Source organism: Lepisma saccharinum, chromosome 25 (genome assembly GCF_977018435.1).
Source record: "Lepisma saccharinum chromosome 25, izLepSacc3.1, whole genome shotgun sequence".
NCBI classification, from domain to species: domain Eukaryota; kingdom Metazoa; phylum Arthropoda; class Insecta; order Zygentoma; family Lepismatidae; genus Lepisma; species Lepisma saccharinum.
Window position 1 is genome coordinate 12,845,027 of NC_139253.1, and position 16,806 is coordinate 12,861,832.

The 16,806-nt window shown below is 40.1% G+C and overlaps 1 protein-coding gene across 2 annotated transcripts in view; it reads right to left on the reverse strand.

Moving 5' to 3' along the window:
• The window catches only part of sns (nephrin adhesion molecule sticks and stones), a 644,988-nt gene that overhangs the window by 257,668 nt on the left and 370,514 nt on the right, over nucleotides 1-16,806 (reverse strand). The window lies entirely within an intron of this gene.

Sequence of the window (16,806 nt, forward strand, 5' to 3'; positions counted from 1 at the left end):
AGGATAAACATATCTTGCAACATTGAACGTAATGAGAATCTACAAGAGTTTTTTTTTCTTAAATTTACAAAACAAAATCGAAATAGAACACCTACTGGATCAGGTTTCCTTTTCGCCAATTCATGAAAATTAATAACAAAAGTTTTAGAACATGTGAATTAAAATTGGAAGAGCATAAGCTCCGCGACAGGTTAACTTTGCAGTAACTTTTCGCATATACAGACCGATACGTACGCGCAGAATATAGTTCCGCTGCAATACTGCCGATTTTCTTACTGTCTTTGATATGAACAGCTCGGCGGTTGAGGCAAGACTTGCACGGAAGATGCTGAGCGCCGTTCTCGCGTGGATTAATACATAACCTGCTGTAAACTTAACCTGCTTACTTCCTTTATTTTCTAATTTGTTAATGTGCAGAAAATTAGTAAATAAACGAGTAGAAAATGTGGAAAATTTGATAAAATGTACATGAAAAGAATATATTTTGTTGCATAAGATTAACCTTCAAGACATTGTGATCGGGAGGTTTGGGGGGGGGGGGGGGGGCAGGTGTTATCCTGTCCCAAAAAGAACTTTAAAAATTAATCAAAAGAAAGCTCAGGTTTTTAGTGTTGACCTATCGTGGAGACAAGGTTTGAATGTGAAGCATTAATGGGTGTGGAGACGAAAACTGACTCTCGACACTCGAAAACTTTCCATGGAGTCTTTTATTGCTGAAATGTTGCATCGACACGCCCAGAATCATAAAAAGAAAGTACGAACGTAGGACAAAAGTAGCCACGAAAGATAGCATCGGGTGATGACGTAAAACCCATCACCTTGACATAAAAAGAAAATCCCTCCATCTCTGATCGAGTACGACATTACCACGTGTTTATCACTTGGACACAAAAAAGTATAAATGAAATTATATTCGCTTCCCTTATCAGGGCCACCGAAATATAGCAGTTTAATCGCGAGTTAAACTCCCCCTTTGTGGATTTAGATGGGTGATGTATGTGGTTTTTGCAAACGCCAGCGCCACACCTGCTGCGTATTAACGCTTGGAATGGACGAGATAACATTACGGGCGGTTGCAATTATAAAGGGTATACGTATCGTTGCAGCGTTTATCATGAAAATGAAAATACTGTTAAACAAGGTGTACATGTGTGATGAATGTGCTGGAAAATATAGGACCATTTATTGATGAAAACAACAGCGCTTTGATCTAAATGAACTTGTTTCCCTTCTTCTTTTTTTGGTAGGTTTTGGTAAACAATTTAACCCAACTTCGCTTCGAATGCTTTTTCAGAGTGCTTACATCAAGGTAGCCCAATGTGTCTGTTGTGCAAGATAAACTGTTTCCGCATGTGTGCTGCCACCACACAAACTACATGGGTGAATGGGACAAGAAGGTGGTGTGGCGGACATTGTCTTTAACATGGATGAGCTGCTTGTGTGAAATATGATAAATTTTGTCTCCAAAACTGGAGAAAGTATAGAATATTGCTGACAGTAAGTGACAATGATTCTACATTAGCATGCAATGTTGGTTGGACAATATCCGTTCTTTAGTGCTTTTTTTTAATTTTTAGAATAAGTATAGTTTGAAAAGCATGGATAAATATCCAATTAACATTGCATGCTACTATAGAGGATATCTATGAAAAACCGAAAGAAGGAGTGCTGTTTCCTGTGGCTGTCGTAGTGAGGTCCTTAGCGGTGTTGTAGATGGATGATGCACCAAAGTGCTACCGGAGCGTGGTGCTCATCTCATCACGATGGCTGAGATCGTGAATATGTCAGGGACCCTACCTATACCCCCATGTGCCTTCGTGTGTGTGTGTGTGGAAACATATGTATAGCCGTGGCAATTGGTATGCTGTCTGGGTGACACCCTAGGTTGAAATTTGAACATGGGTGCATAGAGCGGCTCTGTGGTGTACACAGCCTTTAATAATTGGGTACATGGATGTAACCATGGAGGTAAAGGCATCCACATCCCCTTCTATGGCATGTTGCAACGTATAGTGAGAAATTTACATTTACACACACGTATGCCCACACACATTATGGATTTCTATATCCTAACGGCATTTATGCTCTTACAAACTGAAAATATAAGCGAGAAACATTGCTAACATTACAACACAAACCTTTCATGAAGTATTTTCCGCAATCGTTACTTTCCTATACAGTAAAATATCCCTTGCAATACATAACTATTTAATTAACAATGGCTGGTGAAATGTTATGAACACCAAAAGTATGAATGACCACAAGTACTCTTTGTACCATATTTGGGTAAAAATATGATCCAAAGGTAAAATAGAGTAAAATATATCCATTGTATGAGACCAAAGGTACCTAGGCATGAAAAAACAGGCCAGAACGAAAATATGACGTCATCCGTGACGTTAATATGGTGCACGGAATTGATCATGATTCTACATAATCTCTAGATTATGTTCAATTTAAAATTAGTTCAGGATATTACAAAACATGGTGTATTTTGGACGTTTATTTTGTTACAATAATAGTGGAAATAATCTTTATGGGAGATTGTCATTAAAAAAAGTGTTTTTGATGCACATTTGCCAAACTTTTATTGGGTTTTGTGAATAAGTGGACGATATAGCTTGTAGATGGGGTAAGTGTTTCTTTTCTGCTTTCACTTAGTTTCGATGTGGTTCGTGTTGAGAATATTTAGTTACTTCACAGAGCAAAAGTGAGGGAAAATAAACATGTAGAAGTCCCTGATAAGTGGTAGAAGTAGCAGTTTGTTTTTCTTTAATTTCCGTTTCTTCCGCCAGAGCTCCCTGGGGTCGTCCCACGTGGCTTTTCCTAGCGGTCCGCGCTCCTACTCCAGGGACATTGGGATTCTGTCCAGCGCAGCCTACGAACTCCAAATGAAGTGGCGTCACTCAAGAGTGGAGGGGGAGGCTTGGGGCAGTCTCCCCCCTCCACTCTTTGGAAGAGTAATGACGTCAGCCACGGTGGAAATTGATAGTTCCGCGCCAACAAAATGGCCAAACGTTCATCCATGTGTCCATTGGATCTTCAACCTCTTCAATTTTTCTTTCTACTCCGTTGGAAACCTCCCCCCGCCCCACGCTTACCCTCCCCCCTTTTCCCGGCTCTTCAATGCAGAGTGGGACGTATTTAGATCTCTCTCTTGAGTAATTTCCGCCTAGACTTATCACTATTATTCAATTTGTAGTGCTTATTTGGCTTCGGGCTTTTGCTTCCGTACCGATGAATCCTTACTAAGGCTTCAGAAGCTGAAACATTTAATTTCTTTCTCAAAATTGAATAATTATCATCTTTCATAGCATCATGCTATTGAATTGAATCCGTGCAATACATGGGGTTCGTTAAAAATAACGGACGCTTAAATCAGTCAAGGTTAGCAGAATATATACGAGGGTTGGCGCATGAGTCATGGGAACTACTTCTTCGTGAGAATGCGGGACTGGCCCCAAAATCAGAAATATACAAATGGAAGTGGGCAGTGCATGGTATAGTCCGATTACTTTCAAAACATCTCCAGCTTCCTGTGTGAGTCCAGCAAGCGAGCCTACCAACAGTGTAGAGCGTGAGCGGGAGAGTTAGCGATAAGTGCTGGGTTGAGATGACGTCAGCGGCTCGCTTCTTGATTGGAGGCTTCGAACCTTTTGACTCGCTCCCAAGCTGCAAATGCAGAACACCCAGAGATGTTACGAAAGTAATCTCACTCTACCGTGGAATGTATGAACAATACAGATCCTGTGTACCAGGTGCAGGACAGAGAAGCGAAAGAAACAGTCATGAAGATAACATCGTGCCACGTGTATTTACAAGTCAGAGCGCATACATTAGCATTACAGGAACAAAAGAGACTCATACTACTGTAGGACACTATTCCCGACAGTTTCCATCAGCTTCCTGTGGCATTCTCTGGCATATCCCCCCCCCCCCCCGCCCGAAGATTAGCTGTTTTTGTTAAACGAACACTGTTCACACCTTTTGACAGCGGTTGACTCAATAATGAATTACCACTGCTCTCTGTACAATAACCGTTCATCACACTGCCATCTAGTGACGTGTTCACATACTACAGGTGCCATGTTCTCCGGGACATACTATCATATTGTGGTGCCACCGTTTAACTTTGAGAATAAAATATAGCTGCCATGACTATGCTCCAGCCCTCGTATTTCACAACAAACTTTGGATTCAAATATTCATTCCCATTCATTGAGAATCCATTATATGTGCGCACCAACATATATGTGAATCAATTAATTGTTGCATTACACTTGCCAACAACAATTTAAAGAAAAAAGTTGTGAGGCCGAATATTCTTGATTTGATTCTAATTTTGTGTATTTAGCGATAATATTAATGTAATAGCAACATTATAAATCAAAATGTCGGCAAGAAACACTGGTTATTTTAAAAGAGGAAGAGTGTGTCCCAGAACAGATGAACACCAACACAGAAGAGCGATTCTGGCAATACATAGAACTCTCGAATTCAAATTGAAGCAATGAAGTGAATTCATGTGATGTTACCATTCACACTACACAAACAAACGCACACACCAAAAGGATGCAAAAGGACCGGTGTTACGCTGCTTAGCACCTCCTGTATTTACGTCACAACTGAAACGGAATGCATGCGTGACTGCATTTCAAACTGCATCGACCTGAACGTGTAACCGAGTGCAACATCGTAATTCAGTTATCCTGATGGTTATGCAGCCACAATATTGTCTTGGTTAGGTGGGTTGCATATATATCCAGGATTAATGCTAATCTCTTACGAATTACAACTCAACAGGCATGTTCTAGGACACCAAGGAATGTAAAAATGGCCATTTATAAACAGTTCGTGGTGCAAAGTAGGTTCAAAAGCGTGGTGAAATGTTGTTAAAATGATAAATATTTCGAAAAGGTCAGAAATATCTTTCTCTTCTCAGTCTTATTTTCTTCTTCCTCTTTTATTTTTCTCCTATTTCTTCACGAAAATCCGGACACATTTTTATTTGTTTTATAATTATGATACTTTTATTACGTCATAAAGGTGCTCCGTGGTGGAAAAAAAATGTCTTGAGGGATAAGGTCACCGTATCGAGTCTCCTCGCCGATCTTTTAAAGGGATTAGAGACCGCATTATGCTTGTATTGCTTGCAAATACGTAGCTTTCCAATTGTCCTCACGATACTGGCCCAAAGAAATTTTGGACCTACCACCTGGAATCGAACCCGGGTCCACTGTCACCAAGGCAAGAGCGATAACCACTGCACAGGAGCAAGAGAGGACATAGGAATAGTAAGCAGCATCGAGTGAGATCACTCGTAGATGATTTATTTCGTTTCTTGACCACCAGGGTGCAGTGCAAACATTTTTCTTTCTTTGAAACTGAGAAATGGTTGAATTTCATTCTCCTTCGTTTCGAAAATTTCAACTTTTGTGTAATTGCGAATCAAGTAGTTTGTTATATGCTTTTTCTTGTATGAGTTACTTAAAAGAACCTTCTGACGAATTAGTGCTAAAGGCGCCAGTAACCTTACTGAAGGATACCCATATTTTCTTTTTTACAATTACATTAAATCTAATCAAGCATAGGATTGCAACTACAATATGGTTCATATACCTAACGTGCCTGACGTCAATGTTAATGTTTTATGTTGAAGAGAAATGAAACTATCTATCTGGCATTGCAATACACGAAGTATTATTGGCACAGAGATCAAAGATTTTGCGTAAAGTATTGAATACGTACTCTTTTTTTTTTGGGGGGGGGAGCAAATTTATTTTGTCTTGTGTTCATCATAAAAAGTTCTCAAAATATTGTGGCATGTTCACAAATGATCACCTACCGTTGCGTACCACCAGGAAAAATGCTCTGATTGAATGTAATATACGTGGGTTGGAAATTCAATAGTGGCAATACTGCTCTATACGCCATGAAACAGAACCGGTGCTTCTCACTTACACCACACTTTAGTTTGATAACTAAAATGGCAGGTTTACGTTGGTCGAGTGAGCGGGAGAGTGACTGGGACGAGTTACTGCCTGTCTGCTCGACTCGGCCCTTCCATGGCGAGTAGCTGTTGTTTACACGGGGAGAGTAGCTCGATTTACTCTGCTCGTTTACTCCACCAATGTAAACCAGGCTTAAGCTACCTCCCAGTAAATGGACTCTTCCTTCCAACACTAGGCGCATGCGCAGTGACGAGAGGAATAGTGTCTCGTTGGAGTTGGCGGTCTAAAGTTGTGTAGTGAGAACTACACTAGTGTGATAATTCTGGTGATTCTCGCCGTACCTCCAGGACAGACCGTCAATGCTCAGTATTACTGCTCATTTTTGGAACATATCATGCGACTTGCGTTACGAAAGAAGAGCGGACACTTTCTGCTGAATCCTCCCATCACTTTGCAGGACAATGCTCGGGCGCATTTAGCGCAACCTGTGGCTGATTTGTTAGCTCAATGGGGCTGGCAGATGCTCCACCAGCCCCCGTGACTTTGATTTGATTCCTGAGATGAAGCTTCCAAACCGTTTAAGAGATTCCTCAGTCAATATACCGCTCCATTCGAACCATCAACAGAACAGGCACTGCTACAGAAATACTACAACTTCCACATCGCTCGCAACGGGTTGTACACCCAACGGCAACAGTAGGCGAATTGTCCACCACCATTTTCATTCTGTCTGTATTACACAATGTGATTCCAATGAATTGAAATAATGACGTCAATAAGTAGAGAACAATGCCTGCTTCGAACCAACATAGTTTCATTCCTTAAAACAACACAGGATGTAGAATTAAAAAGGTAATTAAAATAGCTGTGAACAATTTGCCTACCATTATCTTTGCCGCTGACTGTACACAATGCTGGTGACTACATCGAAGGGCTGTAAAAGTTTCACAGAGGTACCTCTTTTGTGTAATTTGAGAATAAATAGTTGTCACTATTAAATTTCCAACCCACCTAGTTTTGTATTAAATGATCTACCTCTGTCTAACCTTTACAGACGATACACAAGAATGCATCAAACTGTAGTACACCTGATTCTTGGCAAAGGTGAAAAAAAGAAGAAAAAACACTACAGTGCATTAATCTATGCGTTTCTGGTACACCAAATAGATTTGATACATTTAGTTTTCAGTGTGTACAACTCACGTATATTTCCATGTTCCTGGAATTCAAAGCATCCCCACTGAGTTGACAACCTGAATAAATAAGCACTTGACGTAATCCCTCATTTAATGCCATAATATCTTATCCGTTTTCATATGATAATTACACCCTTTGCTTCCCCGATCGCACACAAGGAAACGCTAACAAGCATTGAAGAAAATGGCCGGGAACTGGCAAAGATACCGACGTAATATCCTCATTAACTTTGCCGACTACAAACCCACAGGATCAAAACCAGCTATAAAAGCCCATTTCAACCGGATGCTGCCTGTCACGCACTGTAGATACGACACGATATGGCTCCGGAGAGAATGGGAGATTCACACGACAAGGAAGGTTATCACAGTCTCCAGATCATGAGAATGAGATAAGTTGATGTTTGTATGAATTACGCCGATGACTTCTGATGCTTTCAGGATGTTACATGTCCTCCCTCCCCCATTTCAGCAACCGGAAGGGAGGTGTAGAACGGATATAAGAACGATGAGAAAGACTCCTTTACGTAACATTTCGACAGACAAAGGACATTATATTTCATATCGAACTTCACACAGAAAGGCAGCGCATCAAAGACGCAAGATCTGATCCGTTAGAATTGCACAAAATGTTATAACATTTAAAGTTATAACAGGCATATTTGTTATTAATTGATTTTTGTTATTTAGCGTATCATTTCTACCACTTTTGGCTCACAAAGAACAGACATGACCGGATCGAAATTCGAACCCGGAACCCCTGGCGTCGCGGCGCACTGTGCTAAACACAATAACAATAGCGCAAACTCTAAGTACTCCATTTTTTATAACAAAACTATATGAATTGCTATAACTCGCACTTTCATGATTTCCGTTCTCTCAATTATTTTATATCAATGTTATTGATGCGCTGAAATATAGATGTCTCCTGATTACATAAATTATATATTATTTTTTTCACGACATAAAATTGCAATTTGCATCACTTACAGAAACAAGAAATTAATACAAATTAAAATTATTTGACAGATATGATACAAGTAAAAATAAACAGTATTTCCTACACGCAACGATGTAATGCTCATTCGAACACTATAAAAATGCATTTAATGTTAATTAAAAGAGTAGAACAATTATTTACCAAGTAGGATTCAAAAGTGTTCTGAAAACCCTTCATGCAAAAAGTAGATAAATAGATAATGCCCTTTGGCCAAGTATATTTTTTTTGTATTATATATAATAGCGTACACAGGAATTTTCCTCAAAAGTGCGTGGGAAAGGATGTAGCCCCATCAGCTCCCCCTGCGTACGCCAGTGTTAAGCGGCATACTAAATGAGACTACCTCTGAGAAATTATTAACGCACCCACGAACTCTGCTTTACTCATTTTCTTTCACAGGACACCACTGCACCTCTTTTCCTCAATTCAAACACTTTTACAAGTATTTACAACCTTCTGAGTTTTGTTGACAAGAATCTTGAAAAGAGTACACCTGTCGATACATTATCGCGCCAAGAAAATAGATCCCTCCTGATCACTTCCCACCTGATCCAATAAGGTCTGTAAAGTCTGTTGATTCTCAGCGAAAATCAATTCTTGAGGGTTTAATTCCGAAATCCCTAAGGACTGGAGGAAATATCAAGGCTCGACTCCAGCGCCACAAAGCTGTAGCCAATAAATTTACATTAGGAGCTGGAGGTGGTAGGGGAGGGAACGGAATGAAGGATGTAGCAGAGAAAATCCCCAACAAAGTTTCTTCTTATTGCCAATAGCCAGCAGGGTAGGAAAATTTAGGGCTGCGAGGTAAGAAAACGGCTTCTGATTGACCGAAGATGCAGCTAACTCAAGATACACTGCCTGGGTATTTGCTCACAAGACGCTGTGTTTTAAAAATAAGTTTCCGAGGTTTGAGTCTTTGAAGCAAGCAGTTAAACACAGATGGCAGCATTGTTCTATAGATTATTTTTGATACGGTACGCGCAAATCGCTTTTACAATGATTTCTCTTAAGAACGGTGAAATTAAGATAAAAATTTCATTCTAATGTTGGTAGCTTACCATGGCTCAATGAGTTTCGCGATCTGATAGAGACAAAGTAGCTCCGCGGTCTACTCATGCTCAGTTTTACCTAGCCATCGGTGTCATCTGGTGAGCGATAGGGTCCTTGTAAGGAACACAACTGCGGCCCTTCTAAGGGCCACACTTCGGCCCTTGTAAGGGCCACCAACAAATTACAACATCGACCAAGGGACAGAATCTCTCAACCAATACGCAGCACGTCACCACCAGCAGCAATAGATGTCAGGGAAAAGGAAGTTCAACCATACAGCAGCCAGATTAAAAGATTTGGAATTCATCTGGTTCTAAGCACGTTGGGTAGCAGCTCCACAATCTCGCCACTAGAGGCTTCAGCCCGTGTGTTCCTGTAAGTATCTTCTTGCTGTTTAATTTAAATAGTGAAAAAAGCTAGGAGAAATACAAGATACAATATTTATTGGTACCCTGTTAAGGATTAGCTATCGGAAGCTCCTGGCCACAAATGTCTCATATAGCAACCATGACACATCGATAGGATATGGAGAGTTTTGCGGAGTTTATATTGGAGGGCTGATCGCCCCCACCCCCCGCATCCAATAACTGAAAGCTTGCGACGCTTATGGATACAAATGCGATTTGAACAAAACAAGCGACCAGCGGTTATAACAAAACTAATTACCTATACGGGTTGCGCATGTTTACCTCGGGGAAAAAAATTAATGCTTTAAGGTTGAATTGGACAAAATAGATCCTAACAGGATTGCTGTGGATTAATCCGGTGGTTTCGATGTAAAACCTCAATCCAACGAGATTCTTTCCCGCTATGTCCGGGTGAATATCCTGTCCCTCTAAATCATTTAAAACATGCGCGTCAGTACGTTTCGTCGGATATCTCCTGTAATATGCACTCATGGTAAAGATCATTTAATATTAAACAAAACTATAACCCTCAAATATTATAATATATAAAATAATATAAGAACCTTACTGATAAGTCTTCAAATGTCTAAGTGTCCCGCTGATGAATCTTCAAAGGATATAATGAACGTTATTTTAATAAACAATTTAAAGGCATAAGGGTCAAATCTCTGAGAATGTCTTGCGATATGTTTCAAGTTTCTAAGACATTCATGACTTCTAAAACATGTTGGGATTAATTGGTCTGCATAAGAAATATAGGTTGTATCAAAAAGTAAGGTGAATTTGTCTGTAAAACCCAGAGTTTTTTGTGTAGCTAATTAAATATTTTGTATGTGTCAGATACCAAGGTGATGCAAGTCTGACGGCAATTACAGTCTTCTAAGCCAACCCGTATGGTACCTAGAGCAATTCAAAGATGGCGCAACGACTTGAACATTACTCCAAGGAGGAGGTGCGCAGTGTTATTCGTTTTTTATGGGTCAAGGGAAAGAAACCATCTGAAATTCATCGAGAATTGTTGCAGGTCTATGGAGAGAGTGTTATGTCGCAGAAACAAGTGTATGTGTGGTGTAACTCATTTGCAAGTGGTAGGAGTAGTGTGACAGATGATGACAGAAGTGGCAGACCAGCAACGTCCATCACCGACAGCAATGTGCGAGACGTGAATGCGATGATTCGTGAAGACAGAAGAGTCATATGGTTCAGTGAGGAGTATCGTCCATGACAAACTTGGCTTCAGGAAAGTGTGCGTGCGCTGGGTGCCCAAAAATCTGAGTGAGGACCAAAAACACCACTGAATGGGCATTTCCCTGACCCACCTCACACGATATGCCCACGAAGGCAGTGGTTCCTATGTCGAATTTTAGTGTGATACCATGTGTCAAACATACTGCAGTTTGATATTTTTTCTATGCACGTTTCTCAATAAATCGAAAATTCAACTTACTTTTTGATACAACCTAGTACGTTGCCTCAAATCTGCCATGCAAACACATTCTCAACAAATAGCGTGAGGGAAACTGTTGATCCAATAAGGATCTTGCAAAGGTTTCTCCATAAAGATTCTTGCCTGGAACCCGTGGTAACCTAATGGCCTACGAAAACTGAAAGCATGAAGTTCAAGACAATCCGAGAAACGACAGATACGGGAGCCAGATACGGGAAATCTGAACGACACGAAAAGAAACGACGCGGAAAGCAAATTCAAACTAAAACAGAAGAAACTCGCTTCCCGACCCAGAACCCTTAAGACACGGGACAGTCTTCCACATTCCCAAATAAATTCAGCGGAAAAAACGCAAACAGTGATGCCAGGCACTGTCTAAACAAGAAACTCAATTTCTACATTTCCGCCTCTTTTCCCACGAAGTCATTGTTGTCGCAAGTTACATGCCTCGGCTGGCTCCGAGAAAAAGGAAAAACACAAAACAATAAACCCGAAGATATGGCAACAATGTGAAGTCTGCAAAGAGGGAGGGGAGGGAGGAAATTCGAACGTAGCAGAAACGAAACCAGGAGAATAGAAACTTGCGGATGATACAAGGAAGAAAAGATACTATAATTGAGAACGAAGGCTGTTTGCTTGAAGAATCTATGCTGTTCCTGTGCAAAACTGCTTCTTATTCTGAGAGAAGAGAATGTATGGAGAGGGGGAAGCAGTGGGTAGTTCTTCCGGCTATTTTCCGAGTTTTAATGAACGGGAGGGCAGCACTGTAGCGGCATGGAGTGAATGGTAGTTTTAGCAATTGCTTCTGGCAAGAAGGAAGGATAGGGCAAGAAACTGGAAGAGAGAGAGAGAGAGAAAGAAAAAAAATGACTTTCGCCTGCAAAAAAAACCTTCATGGAGTTGAGGCGAAGGGCTCCACAGTTAGGGCGTGGTGCAGACACTTTGCTCTGACGCTTCGTGTCGTAGCAGCGTTCCCGAATGCCAATCTCGCTCCGGCTTAACGAGAAAATGGTTCCGAGAAGCAGCTGGAAATGTTTCTTTTCCTAAATATGACTTACCGTTTCACAGTACCCCCAACGCCTAATGTCTTTCTAATCAAAATACTTTCTTCTGGTATTCATACACCACTCACTCTCAGCGTTAATTAGTGTTTATAGTTCGCATTATCCCGTCAATACCACAGCAAGTCGATAGCCTTATAATATATGCAACCACATATACTTCCGTGAGATACAGGTTGTCTACCTGTAAGGATGAAGACAGGAAATCTAAAGAAGGGTCTTTATGGTAAATATAGTGCATACATGGTTTTTGGACTAATATTCATAAATGAAAGGTAAGATTCACATTCTACTTTGTCTGCCTGCCCAAATGATCGTTTTTTTTTTTACCATTGCTTAAAATTATTTGTTACAGGGTACTGGTTTCATACATTTTTTAAGTATGATTGAAATACAGTATGTTGTAAGGGGTGATCCTTCCACGTATGACACCCAATTGTCAACCTCCTTTCCACGTAGTACACCCTGGACTGCATTTTGCAGACTAGCGAGGCTCTGGCGTCTGAACTCACCTCCAGTACAATCCTCCGTGGAGCGCATGTTCCGTCGTGTTTGAGATTGTCCTTCCATCTATTTTATCTTATCGCCATTCGGCCACATCTTCCTCGCGATTAGCCAAAAGTACCAGAAAAGCGAAGTAAAGTAAAGACCTTTTGAAACTGGTATGAATAGTTTTTTTCACGAAGCTGTTGCAGTCATTCATAAGAAGTATATCTATCCAAAGATTTGAACGGTTCATGTTGTTCACAATATGGTTGTCATATCCTGATATTCAATTCAATTCAATTCAATTTTCCTTTATTAAAGGGCGAGGTTCAGCCTACGGCTGTTCTACCACCTAACCCCGATGGATACTCTATACATACTACGTAAATACATTCTACATACTAAATGTAGAAAGAAAGAAACATAAAGAAGACACAAAAAGGATAAATATAAAATTGAGAACAAGGCTCGTCTACACACTACAAAAAATTGAAAACAAATACACAAAGGCTACACAATAGTGCTTGGTGTGATATAGTGTTAAGACTAATGAAAATTAATATTATGTGTAAAAACATATAAATGTTCTTAATATACGAGAAAGGACAAAATACCGCAACATGTAAGTGAGAAAGTAAACAAGCAAAATGAAAATGAGAATACTTGTTTTTTAGGAAGTTGGAAGTTGAGTGCTGGAATACATTGTTCATTTAATAGTATTGGAAAATTATTGCAGATACGTCACGATAGACGAATCTCTGACAAAATTCGTAAGGGAAAAAATTAATAAATCATATTACAGTGGATTATCGAATGCATGCATTATAAATGATGAACTACTTCAACAATATTTTTTAAAAACCCCGAGAAACAGTAAGCATTCTTGTTGACTTACTTTGGAAGAGAATACCCTTCCATCTGTTGGACACTAAATAATTTAAAGTAACTAGTTTTACCATTCAATTAATTGTGCATCAGATATTTGAGTAATGCATGAAATTATTGTAATAATCTACTTAGAAACGCTGCCATTTTTTCCTTGATGAATCTCTTCAAACACCATGTATTTCTGTCCGATATTTGTCAAATACAGGGATTTCTTTAATTTTTGTCACATGGAAACGACAGATAGTGATATAACTATAGAGGATGGGTTCATTGCAAGAATCTTGTGTTCAGTGGTATTGATTTAGGGGCGGGGGACAGTTGCCCGTCACTTTTTGCCCCCGCACTATGGCGTCTTATTGCTAAGCCTGTTTAACGAAGACCAAGCAAACAGACCTTGTCCCCTTCCCAGTTTTGGCACCCAATCGGCGCTACTGCTTGTGAAATGTATAGGAAATATACGTATATGTGAATTATAAAGATATCTTAAGAGAAAATCAGACGTGAGTGTAGTGTTTGAAACAATACATTTTATTTAGGGAAAAATATCAAAACGTGTAGCATGTGCTAAAGTGGACACCAGTTCGTCGGGTAGATACTGAGAAAGAAAATATGTTTAATCGGCTTTGACGAACCGAATTAGCACACTTTATCAATTCTGATAGGCACTTAATAATTACCGCACTTGCAGCTTGACATTCATCACCAGATGTCTCTGGCTTCGAGATAAGTCTCGACAAAGTACAGCTTCTTCAAGGCTAATATCTACGTGAAACTCCAAGCTAGACATCGGTTACAAGCATTTTCTAATGACGCTTGCCGAATAGGAAATCAGCAGTTTTTTAATGAAAAAAACCCGTACACGAATTGAAATGGGGTGGATGCAGTACAACAATGTTCTCTAGGTGCTGTTAATTATCTGTACTTGGAACTTACAGAAACACTGTGCATTTCCCGCTTGTGATGTCTATCGGCGTGGATGAACACAAAAAGGAATGCGACCGCAGGGGCAATGATCGAAACAAAAGCGAAACGCTGAAAAGTGATCGGGACAGGTGTTTGCGCAGGTTTTAAATATGAGGCTAACGTAATCGTCTGGCCTTGAATAGCGTCCAAAAAGCCAGGAGTTGCAGGCCAAGTTTTTCTATCCCGCTCTTCAGAGGATAACCAGGTCTCCTTTTGGTCCTTTATTTTCCCCACATCGCCTTCCTTCCTGCACTTGAAGGGCAAGATGGCCAACCCTGTCGAGAAGTCACTAACTCTGGTGAATTCACACAATTGCTCCTGCCTTTATTAAAGACGAAGCAGTGTTAAATCAGTACGGCCAATTTTTAGTCAGAGAAGAGATTCCAAACAATGTCTCTTCGGTCTCCTAGCTGTTAGAGTACCACACTGTGAAACTAGTGTAATCGGTTCAAATTCTGGGGAATGTACTACGCACAGAAAAAGTAAATGCATCAGTTGAAACAAAAAAAATGCATGAAGTCTGTATAAATACATCATCGAGAAATATGCAGGAAACTGCATCAAGAGAATGCATCATTTGATGCATTAAAGTACAGCTCGACACAGAGAAAAACTCACTTGCATCATAACATGCACTTTGGTGTTTACCTTTACAAATGATATACAAAAAATGCATCAAACTGTAAACCTCATTCTTGCACCACTTTAGTGCATTAATCGATACGTTTGATGTATTTGATGAATTAGTTTTCTGTGTGTATGTAGCGTCGCTATCTTCATTACATATCATCAGGTTGAGGTTAAGATACCATAGTATAGTAGACCTTGATAATGAAAAAATAATTTCAAAATGTCTGTAAGATTTTGTCAGCTCATAAAAAATTGAGAAAGAAACCGATTGTGGTACACTGTAAAAAAAATGGTGTTCAAGCTACACGAACAGTGAATCCAGGTTGTACACCCCACATGTTGATCAACGTTCAACCTTGGTTTGAGTTTGAATTTTTGCTTTTAAGTACATTTCTTGCACAGATAGACTAATCGGGACTGGACCTACAGTTTAAAGTGGGATCCGAGACACTATGTGCCTCTATCGAACCCGGGATCACTTCATTACAAGGCAGCAACGTTACCGCTACGCCATTGGGTAAGGCTCGTTCAACGTTGGTGTCGTTGAAATAGCACAGATAAATGGTTTTAATCAACACCATTTTAGCACCACAGAGGTTCAACTTTGGCCACAATGTGTGGACTTCCTAGCACCACTTTAACATAGTTGTTTTCTCAGTGAATGCTATCCCAAACTCTCAGTAATGTCACTTTATTAGCACTCATAGTGTTCATAATTTCCTTGTTGGGATATTCTGGTTGTAATTGATTTAGCATTGTTCAATCAATATCTTTTTAGATACTTGCTCTTTCATAATAAACTTTTTTCGAGCCGGTCTCATCTCCAGGAAGGTATCAACTCGGGGCAAGCCCAGGCAGCTACCGGCAAGTTGGTTGAGAATGAGTAAAGATGAGTTTAATAAACCTTTTCCTGCTCCCCCCAAAATTGGCAAAAGTTATACCGCGTTTGTTACAACCTGTCCCGGTTCCCGCGCTAGCTGGTCGCTGGCTTTTCTCCGTGCTGGGGAAAGTCAAAGCCAGGCAGCCAATTAAAATACTCAACGTCGCAACAGCGTCTACGTAAGCGCCTCTCTTGTGGCTCCCATTCGCTCCTCGCTGCCCAGCAGACGATTTTTTCCTCGTTTCTCATTGGCACCGAAACTGTCGAGCGATCGCTAGCGCGGGAAACGAGACAGGTTGTAACAAACGCGGTATAGACCGGAGAGTTCAATGAAGATATCGACATCAAACTACGAACTCTCCGTTGGTTTACTGGTTCTTTAGAACAACTTGTTCCTGTATAGAGAATGTATGTGCAATTGTAATATTGCTATGTGTGTAATTTTGAAGGAAATGTGTATAATATCGCTTACAAATACTTAGATTTCAATAAGTTTTTTCGAAAACACTTTATACTGAACATCATTCAAGATAAAATATCTCAATTGAAACATATTTTCTGAGTAATAACCATATTGAAATACCTGGTTCAGTGCTGCCATCTAACGTTCTCTCTTTCGTGCACAAACTGGTGGCTGTTATCAATTAGTAATTAGTTGTGTCTACGCTAGCTTCTTCATATCTGATGTCATCTTTATCTTTCTCAGCGATGAGGTTCCTAAACAAGTACATTTCCTGTGTCTTTGAGGCTTGCACATTTGATTTAGTAACTTTTTTCATGTAAGGTTAGCGATTTTCTTACCCCGAGAGTTGGCAACACTTCAAAATACTTCCCTAACTACATCCAC